Source organism: Bison bison, unplaced genomic scaffold, assembly GCF_000754665.1.
Source record: "Bison bison bison isolate TAMUID 2011002044 unplaced genomic scaffold, Bison_UMD1.0 scf7180017864063, whole genome shotgun sequence".
NCBI lineage: Eukaryota > Metazoa > Chordata > Mammalia > Artiodactyla > Bovidae > Bison > Bison bison.
Window position 1 is genome coordinate 9,381,024 of NW_011494635.1, and position 568 is coordinate 9,381,591.

The window sequence follows — 568 nt, forward strand, 5'->3', positions numbered from 1 at the left end:
CGCAGCTGGGGCTTCGGATGGGGTGGCGGGAGGCGCGCTCGCCGGTACTGCCGGTGTGGCCATCTTGTCCGGAGAGAAGGCTATTTCTATTTTTAAAGGTTAAAATATCCTTTGAAACAATCGGAGTTTGTTTCATTTTATAATGTTCTATTTGGAACAAAATGAGAAACCAGCAATCCTATATCTAGACTCAGAATTTTAAAAAATTTACTTTGTTGGAACAAAATTTTCTAAAAGTCTGATAAGCACTGACCTAAAGCACACTGAAGCCCCGTGACATTCACACACAATATCCACAAGCTTTGCTGAGTAGGAGATTCAATTTCTTTCTTCTGACAAATTCTATGTAAGCCACTTTCCCCCACATAGTCTCTTTGGATACAAATTTTCACCAGGCTAGGTTACTTCGGGCTCTCTTGCAGTAAGTATGGGGCTCATGACAATTCTTTGTTGCTTGGAAACTACTCTCATCTGTAAGGGGGGATATTCAGCAGCCTGTTCGATGCTAAGAGGCCAACCTCCCTGGCCAACAACAGTGTCAGCTTGGAATGGTCGGAATTTTCTTTCC